This window comes from Pinus tabuliformis, chromosome 6 (genome assembly GCF_031772625.1).
Source record: "Pinus tabuliformis cultivar Carrire ecotype Pingquan chromosome 6, CPIR1, whole genome shotgun sequence".
Classification (NCBI taxonomy): domain Eukaryota; kingdom Viridiplantae; phylum Streptophyta; class Pinopsida; order Pinales; family Pinaceae; genus Pinus; species Pinus tabuliformis.
Genome location: NC_142292.1, coordinates 1,939,923,897 through 1,939,933,294, shown reverse-complemented (window position 1 = coordinate 1,939,933,294; position 9,398 = coordinate 1,939,923,897).

The following is a 9,398-nucleotide window of genomic DNA, read 5'->3' as shown; positions in this document are numbered from 1 at the left end:
AAATTAGCTTCTACACTAACTGCTACACTTTGCATGTCTTCTAAGGTTGGAGGATTTCTCTCTCTAAGTTGGAAGGCCATATCAGTATCAAAATCATCAGGAAACTTTATCAAAGCTAAGCCAGGTGGGGGTCTGAGATTGGCTAGTATTGCAAGTATATATTATTAAATCTGGTACAGTAATCCTAGACTGTTTCATTTGGTCCTCTCTTGATTTTTTCATATTCTGAAAGGATTTGCAGAGGGTTCTTTTTCTTTTCCCATCTATTTAAAAATTGCTGGTAGAACACTTCTAAAGTGCCTATGCTACTGGTAGGTAAATATCTAAACCATGTTCTTACATCACCAGCTAGAGTCTGAGCAAAAAGTCTCATTTGGACATCTCCAATATCAATTTCATGTAATTCAAAGAAATCTGTCATTTTGTTTGTGTGTTGTTGTGTTGTGTAAGTTCCTATGCCATCAAATTGGACAATTTTGTTTTGGTAATCTTATGGCATGGCACCTCACGGAGCAAGCAACACAAGAGGAGCATATCTATTTGCCATGGCAATAAGTTGGGCAAGACTAAGAAGTGGGGTTTGGGTACCAAGAGGTGATATAGTGGGTGATGGGGAATTGGGAGTAATGGGTGAATTATGTGTAATGGTAGGTTGGCGGGGAAGTGACAGTATAAGTGGAGGTGTTGAATGAACTTCAGAGATGGAGGGGAATAATGGTGAACTAAAGGGAGTTGAAATTGTTTCAGAAAGATTATGGATCTTAACATTAGTAAGGGATGACTAAGGGGAATTTAGAATATATTGACTAATTGATAGGTTTGTCCTTTGGACTTCAAGTTCTGCTTTAAATTCTGGATCTAGAACTATGTCATCAAGTGGACTCTCAGACTTAGTTCTAAATAGGGAAAGGTCAAATGACTCATCAAAGGGGAGGTCTTCTAAAAACAACCACTCATCAAGGCATGAATCTGCTTTGATTGAAGGTGTAGGACTGACCGAACTTTCTTGTCTTTTGGATATTCTGGAAATCAGATTAGGATTATCAAATACTTGGGGAGGGTTTGGATCTGGGTTGGCCCTAGTATAGGGAGTTCTTTTTCAAGCCAAAGTTTCAAACTTTTGTAGTTACTTTGTTTTTATGAAATTTTTATAAATAACTTCTAATAAACCCTTCAAGAGGCTTGAAATAAAGATTTGAAATTTCTAAAAGGTTTATTAAGACTGATGATTTGATTCCCCAATATGGTCGCTACTATGTTATCACTCAGAAGTCTTCCCCAGAAGTTGTCAAAAGAAGGAATAATCTGAGGTAACCACAAACCAATCTTCAGACTTAGGTTCTAGCCAACCTAAGTCCAGAGAGGGCTCTCTCTTTATAATTTAACTTTGTTTGGGTGGGATTTTAGGCTAGTTATCAATGCTCATGAGGATTTTGATTTTGATTGAAAGTGGGGTGGTGGAATTCTTGGAATAGATGGATAGAGCTAGGTACTTAAGCCATTGGGCTATGGATTCAATCAAAGGATAGCTTAACTGGATCAGATCATTAAAGGGATTGTTCACAGGGTAGGCTAGCAAAGAAAAAGGCAAATCTTCAAAGGGCTAATGGATGAAATGATTCAAATCAAGGTAAAAGGGAAATGAATAATCCTTAGACAGGGATCAGAATGAGGAACAGGAGGTAATCATCAACAAAGGGCAATTAAGTATCCTTTATTACATAGATCACAAAGAGAAACTACGGATGTAAGGGATCATTTAAGAACTCCCTAACTAAGATAGTTTCGCAGAAAACATTAAAAAGGTAAACAGTCAAAACAGAGTGCATTAAAGCAAGTTTTGAAATATCATTCCTAATTTACCATTCAGATTTCATAGAAACACATATAATTATTAATAAACATAAGGAAAAACAATAATACAAATGAGAAAATACTTATTTGATTTTCGTTTTACACAAGAATCCTGTAAAATGTATAAAATTTATTCCATGATCCACCAAGCCAATCCTGTGTTGATATAATAGCACTTTGATTTTAGATACAAGTCTACAGAAATGTCTTTGAAATCCACCCTAAATACTTCAAAATGGGAAGTATTTATACAAAAAATATTACAAAATATCTCATAACAGTTTGAGATTTAATTAAGGAAATAAAAATATCTTCAAGCATGAAGATAGAGACAGATGGAAAAATGCATCATGTTGTCCCTCTTATTGTGGTAGTGCTGGCTGTTGCAGTTGAACTTGAGCCCTTTTATGCAAGCTGATATGTGTATGCTGGAATCATCTTTGTCTTTTGCCTTTTACTGATACTCTTTAACCTGCAACTCTTTTACACTGTTCACCTGTTTCATCTGGCTTTCAAGATTTACTGTGGTAACATATAGTAAATTTGTCATTTTTTCCCACCATTCATCCTCAGGTAACTTGACTTTGAGCATTCTTCTATAGATCTTGTCTGCCTAAGTGTATTTGGTAAAATTAGGCTTGGTGGAAAACAAGTGCTTCACCTCATGCTCCAGAAAGAATAGATCTTCTAAAGTATCATACAATACTTTCCCTATAGGCAACGCCTTGATACCTGAAGTGCTTGCTTGATCCTTAGCCAACTTCCTTAATATATCAGTATAGTCTAATTGGGTCATAAGTTTGTCATGGATGACCATAGGACTTGGAAGGCCTTTATTCCTCAAAATTTGAAACTTTGCCATGAATTTGTCAATGCCGACCCACATGTTATGGCACTTTTCATCCAGGTTAAGCATAAGGTTTCTTTTAGAAAGAACCTTTTTGACTTCTATGATGGCTTCAATTTTGTCTTCTACACCCATCTCATTAAGTTCATGCTTGTTCTTACTGTTCAAGAAATGGATGAGTCAATTAGCTTCCTCAGGCTGGTCTCCTAAATCTTCCTTTACTTTCTTAATAGCCTTGGTGGCCACTTTCACCAGTTCTGTTTGCTCAAATATTACTTGAATTGATGGCCAAATATCATTGATAGAGTCAATGATATTGGCCCAAATCATCTCCTTAGTCTGTCCTACTAACTTTTGTAGAGTTAGATCTTTTTCTAGGACCTTAATCTTCTCACCCATTCTTATGGCTTTCTATGTTTCTTCTCTCTATTGTATTTGGGCAAGCTTGCAGTCAGTCTCTAAGCTTGCCACTTTCTCCTTAAGCCTTTTGAGTTTTATTGCTTGGATGGACATTTCCTCCATGGCTTTTACTAACTCTGTTGTCTTTTCTATTGAAGCACGTGTTGTTGTAGACTCAGTTGTGACTGGCAGTGCTGTGGTAGGTGGATCTATTGGTGCCAAGGATGCTTCCAGTGTTGATGGAACTACAGTTGTTGCTGTGGGAATGGCAGTTGTAGAAGTGGTGGCTAGTTCACTTGTTTGGACTGAATTAATGTGTCCAATTATTTCTCTATTTCTTTCAACTGGTCATTTAGCTCTGGGACCAATTCCATAAGCTCCTCTTATCCTTTTTGGGTCTCTAGGACCTCTGCTAGCTGTGGATGATGCAGTGGTCAAATCTTAAGTTGCTTCTTCAAAGCATTTATGTCATCATTGTTCTTCTTGATCACTCTTTCAGTGGCCTTCACATCTTTGGGATCATGTCCCAACCCTATGATTAAGTCCTCTAAAGACTTGATTCTGGTGTTTTTTGCCTATGAGGAGGCCTTTTCCAATTGGAATTGAGCTGATATATTATTTAGGGAATTTTGCAATTGGTGAGCTGCAATGGCCTTCCCTGTCAAGGTGGAGTATATCATCTCCCCTGTATGCTTGTGCAGCTCGATCTGGTCAGTAGGATGTATGTCCTTTGCTAGCACTTCATAATCTATTTTCTTAAAATCAGCTAATGTCATAGGTTTCTGAGTGGTAGGTTTGACAAATGTCATCTGTATCTTACCTTCTTTGACATCACAGGCTGACATAAGCCTTTTCTAGTTTGTAGGTGCCATTTTTAGGTACTGTGCATAAGTCTGGAGTTTTAGCCTCTCATTCCTAGCCTTTATATCCTTGTACCTTTCTCTAATGTCTTGATCCCTATCAGCTAGCATCCTAAAGGAGGACACTTCAACACTTTGTTGCCTTTCCAACATCTAAGTATTTGATGTGGAAGGCTCTAGTGTGCCCCCAAAAGCAATGGCAAGCCTACTTCTTTCTCCTTTTGTGCTAGTAGCCCCTACTGTTTCTTCTGTAAACTCCTGTTCTAAAATACGATTCAACCCTTTTCTTTTGACCTGGCTGGTCTATGAATATGTTTGTGTGGTTGCTCTGCCTGAGGTAGTGGCCTCTTCCCTCTTTATTTTAAGGCTTTTCTCCTCATTTAGAGGAGTTTGCAAGTTGGGGGGAGTACTCATTATGGGATGTTATATACCTGTTTCATTCAATTCCTCTGATAGGTCTGACTGCTCTGACTCTTCTTGCACCTGGGATTCTTCTTCTATTGGAGATTCACTTGGTGCCTGAGATTCTCCCTGTATTTGGGACTATCCTTGGACTTGAGATTCTCCTGGCACTTGCAGGAAAGAACCCTCATCAAGCCTTTTCCCTAAATCAATCAGGGAATTTTCAACTGCAACTTCAATGCTATCCCTATCTACTAAAGTATTCTCCATCCATTCCAATTGATTTGCATATTTCTCTATCTTAGGGATTTGGTGGTGAATTTAGGGAGCCATCCTGTTTTTCTGTCTTCTATTGCTGATGAAGTCATAGGGGTCATATCTCCACATAAATCTTTGTTGCAGTTTAAGTCTCTGAAGGATTTCTTCTACTTCTTTCCCAGCTTCTCTACTGTTACACACAAAGGGGCCTAGTTGATCTTTGATTCTGAGTTGGGCCTTCTTTTTTGCCTTAACAAAATGCACCTCATCTGAGTTGATTATTTTCCTGTAATACTCCAGAGAAAATAACCTCATTGTGAGGTATCTGGGCAGTTTATATGGGACCAACTCACAGCCATAGATCCTAATTTCTATGTCAATTTGGTACAAGTACCAATCTTCCACTTTGTGTTGTTTTGGTAGCTGCAGGATCCTCCTGATATCTAAACTGATTCTTGGAGGATTTCCTAGCAGCATGGTCATTACAGGATGTACAAAAGGATCTATGAAATCTATGTATGGATAAGGGGAATCATATTTATGTATTAAAGGAGTCTAGAAATTGACTGACCTAGGAAGACCTTTAGTGTCCAACTTTTGGAGAGTTAAGGGGAACTTGTTAGCTTGGTAATATAAGAAAAGGTGGTACAAAACTAAAGAATACTTAAACACTCTTTCATTACTCATTCGCAAAAATTGGTCATGCATCCTATCAGCTATATACTTAGCATAATCATACATGACAACAGGGGGCTATCTTGGAGTAAAAATGGACATGAAGGCTAAGATGATTTCATCTATGTATTCACTGGTTGTATAGCCTAAGATAAAAGAGATCATTGCTACTATATCTTGACCAAATGGGGAAAATATGGTAGCCACATATGGGGGAGGGTCCTTTCGGATGTGCTTTTCCTCCCTGATGAAGATTTGGAGCATTTCAACAAGTTTAGCAGTGGTAAGCTTGGGAAATTTGTCTAGTAAGTCTCCAATGGAAATAGGGGTTCAGTTCTGCCCTGGTTTTAGCTGTAGAATTTCATTGATTGATTCAGCAGTAATGGTGAAAAGGATGGTTTGGTTAGGGGACATTAATGCTCTTTGACTAGGAATGTAGTTTGTATGGCAATAATGGACAATCTCTGGAAAGATGTGCACCTCAGGGAATTGGTACTTGGGCAAATTAGACTCCCAAAGGCTATTTTATCAGCTTGGTTTAGGTATTGGTCTGTATATTGGCAGTATAGTTTGAGAGGGGATTCATGGACAGAGGTGTACTTGATTTGGAAGTCTTTATCAGCAAGGGGAAGGTGGTCCAGGTCCAAGTGAGGGGTAGTAATTGGCCAGACATCCATGGCAATTGGGGCATCCATTCTTAGTTCGTGTAGATTTAAGAATAGGGGAAAGTAAATTTTCAATTTTTTTGAGGCAACGGGGGTTCAATTCTAGGTGGGTTTTATGTTATTTAAAGTTCCATTTAATTTCAATTAAGAAAGATTTAGAGACTGGTTTGGAAATTAACAAGGCTTTCAATGGATTCTGGTTTAAATACCAGGAATTGATGAAAACGGGGTGTGAACTAGGTAACTGGAAATTTTGAACAGTTGAAAAGGCTTCAATTATGCTGGAAGGCAATCTAGGAGCTTTTGGTGTCTTCAGAGTGTAGGTGTACGTGGGTTGATAGCTTTCAATGTTCATAGACACGTGCATGTAAAATTATAGTTAAAATGATAAAAACATTGATTTGGGGCTTTTTTGGATTTATGCGCAAAATGTCAATTTGGCGGGTACGAGTGAACAACAACCATTTGTTGCGTAGCGGGATGAACAGTGATAGTCTTGGTGGGTAGTGGGCTGGAGGTAAGTGGTTTACTTCACACAGCCTTTGGGCGCTTGGCGGTATTGGGGGGAGGCCGCCCGATTCCACTCATCGAGTTCCACGTCACCTCAGGGGCCTGGTGGAAAACAACCCATTTCGAGCAAGTATTGTTTGGACTTTAGGCCCTTTTGATATCTACATGGGCCGTCGGATGGGGAGGGGGGGATCGTGCGGTGGTCGAGCACGGGAGTTGCATGGAGGGTAAGTTTAATAAGGTGTTAAGGCAGGGATTAAAATATCTAACAAGATTTGATTGGTTAATGGGTTGAACTTAATTAATCACAGATCGATTAATTATGTCATTTGTTGGGGTCGGGTAATATGAATTTTATATTTCAAACTTTCAGAGTAGGGATATTAAAGTTAAAGGGGTTTAATACAATATATACAGGAAAGGGTTTATGTTTCAGGAATTAATATATGAATAATGGTCAAAGTTAATATGAAGATTGCAGGAGATAAATTGAAGTGCACTAAGTATAATGCGTCTTTGCAATTCCTTCGCTTTTTACATAGAAACATTACAACTTAGGCTAAGTTCATTTTTGTGGGTTTTTCATAAAAATGGTTATCGATGGGGGTGATTTCTTTTCCTTAGGAAAATGGTGTTTTAACCTTAGGAAAAGGGGCTTATTAGGGGAAAATGAGTGAATTGAAGGGGTTGAGTGTTTATGAGGGGATTTTAGTACTTAAGACCTATAAGTCATTGGGCCAAGGGTCTGGTCCCTCTATAAGTCAGAGAAATGCTCTAAGCCCCTTTAACTTAAGATTTAAGGTACTTCAACCTTATTGCGGGAAGTTAGTTAAGTAAAGGGTGAAATGGGTGAGGGGAAATTAGTTAATTTGACTTTGTGAATTTTATGCCAGTGCCATTTCTCATTCATACTTAGAACTTTCATGATGAGGGTGATAAATATGCTTTTCTCTAACAATCATCACAATTATGCAACCTTTCTTCTACTTACCCATCTACTCATCCTACCATTTTTACTTCTCTTTATTAGGGTGCATTTAAGCTAGGAAACCCTTACCAAAACATTTTTCTTTTCTTTACAATGGCAATCTAACTAAATCTAACCTTGTTACATCCAAGGGCTCAGATTAAACAGTTGAGCTCCTTTTTATGTACACTAACTAATCTACTTACCTACCAATATTAAGCATTTTGGCCAGATTTTATTCTTTATCTATGAACATGAAATAGCCATGTTTAAACATTTTGGCTATCATGGATTGTGGAAAAGATTATAAGCTGCACACAATCATTTATTTTGCACAAAAAGTAAATAGTAGTGGCATTTTGACTACCACACTTTCATGGTCTTTTCTTTTCTTGGGGTTCATATTTTTCATTTTTTTTTACATTTTTATTCTTTTTGTCCTTTAATTTTTCTTTTAGGACATACCCTCTTTACATTTTTTAATTTTTTGACTATCGAAAACGTTTTCAGAAAGCAAAAGGTATGTACATATTACAGGTTTAGTCTTATCCATTCAAAAATTATGACACCTATTGGTATAGGAACCTAACATGACCTGAGTGGATGGCATATAAATATTCCAAGACCCTTGAAAGCATTGAAGTTGTTGCGCTTGTGTTTAATGATGGTTTCTGGAAAGATGCCAAAGAGATTATTGTCGTGATGGAGTACCTTGTTAGACTTCTCAGGTACTTCAAGTCTTTTAACTTTTTCATGTTTTAAATTTCATTTCAAGCTTCTTTTTATTTTCGATGTTTCATATTAGTTTAAATTTGAAAGCTTGAACTTTCAAGATGGTTGATGGTGACAAACCCGCTATGGGTTACATTTATGAGGCGATGGATCTCGCAAAGGAGGCCATCAAAAGAAGAGATGGGGATGAGGAGGAAAAGTATATGCCTCTTCGGGATATTATTGATGCACATTGGGATAGGAAATTGCATTCCCCCTTACATGCTGCTAGGTACATTTTAAACCCATAGTATTTTTATGATAATAGAAAGTTTAATGAGGATGGGGAGGTTCACAGAGGACTTATGACATGCATGGGAAGGTGCTTCCCTGATCCAAAATTTCAAAGTTGTGTCTTTCCCAACTATAGGATTATAGAGCACCACCTAAATTACTTTTGTATACCAGTGTTATATGAGAAAGGTCTAAGGTGTTGCCACGTACCCTTTGAGGCTTGAAGGCTTTATCAGTTCATTAAATTTCTTTAAAATTTATTTTGTATGTTAAATGTTTTATTAAATTTTGTTGTCTTTTTAATTTTTTAGTATTTAGTATTTAGTACTTCTACTCATGAACCCTTTCCACTTGCTAGGTCTTTGGTGGCAAAACTTTTGTAGCGATACACTAGATTTGAAGAGATTTGCCATTCGAATTTTAAACCAAGCATGCAGTGCTTCAAGTTGTGAGTGCAACTGGAGCATGTTTGAGAAAATACATTCTAAGAAGCGCAACCGATTGACACAAAAGTGCTTAAATGACCTTGTATTTTTCCATTACAATCTACAACTTTGCAACATGAAAATACTAGGTGAGAGCTTGAATTTGAAGGTTTTGTAATCTGATTTGAAATTTAAAGTTTAAAATTTAAAGTTCAAATTCAAACTTAAATTCACATTTCAATGTCTCATGATAATGATAGGTTTGGATCATTCACCTATAGACCTTGAAGAGATAGATTTTCGAACTAGAAATGCAGCAGATTGGGTCCAATTAGAGGAGGCTCCTCTTTTAAGCCTACATGACTTGAATAACTTTGAGAGTCAAGCAAGCGGAGGAGTGGGTGGAATTTCTTCTAGTTCTTGCTCTTAAGAGTCTTATACTCTTAGTTAGTTATTTTTTCTAATTAGTATGTAGTTGTTTGTAAACTTTTAGAAGCAGTTGCTTCTAGTTCTATCTAGTCACTAGTTAGG